Source organism: Penaeus monodon, chromosome 29 (assembly GCF_015228065.2).
Source record: "Penaeus monodon isolate SGIC_2016 chromosome 29, NSTDA_Pmon_1, whole genome shotgun sequence".
NCBI lineage: Eukaryota > Metazoa > Arthropoda > Malacostraca > Decapoda > Penaeidae > Penaeus > Penaeus monodon.
The window spans coordinates 23,933,369-23,933,571 of NC_051414.1; positions in this window are offsets into that span (position 1 = coordinate 23,933,369).

Consider the following 203-nt stretch of genomic DNA (forward strand, 5'->3'; position numbering starts at 1 on the left):
CATTACCTAATCTAACATTATTGTTTGACTAATTCCTTTAGAAAAAGAATCAAATCTGGAGTCGGCATTATGGTAAATTGATGCAGTACTTGTCTGACAGGTGGCCTTTGTAGATCAGTGATAGTTTATCTTTCTGCGTCATGCCCACCTTGAGTAGCCCTAACTCACTATCATTAATATAAAGCAAATTTGGTGTTGAAAAT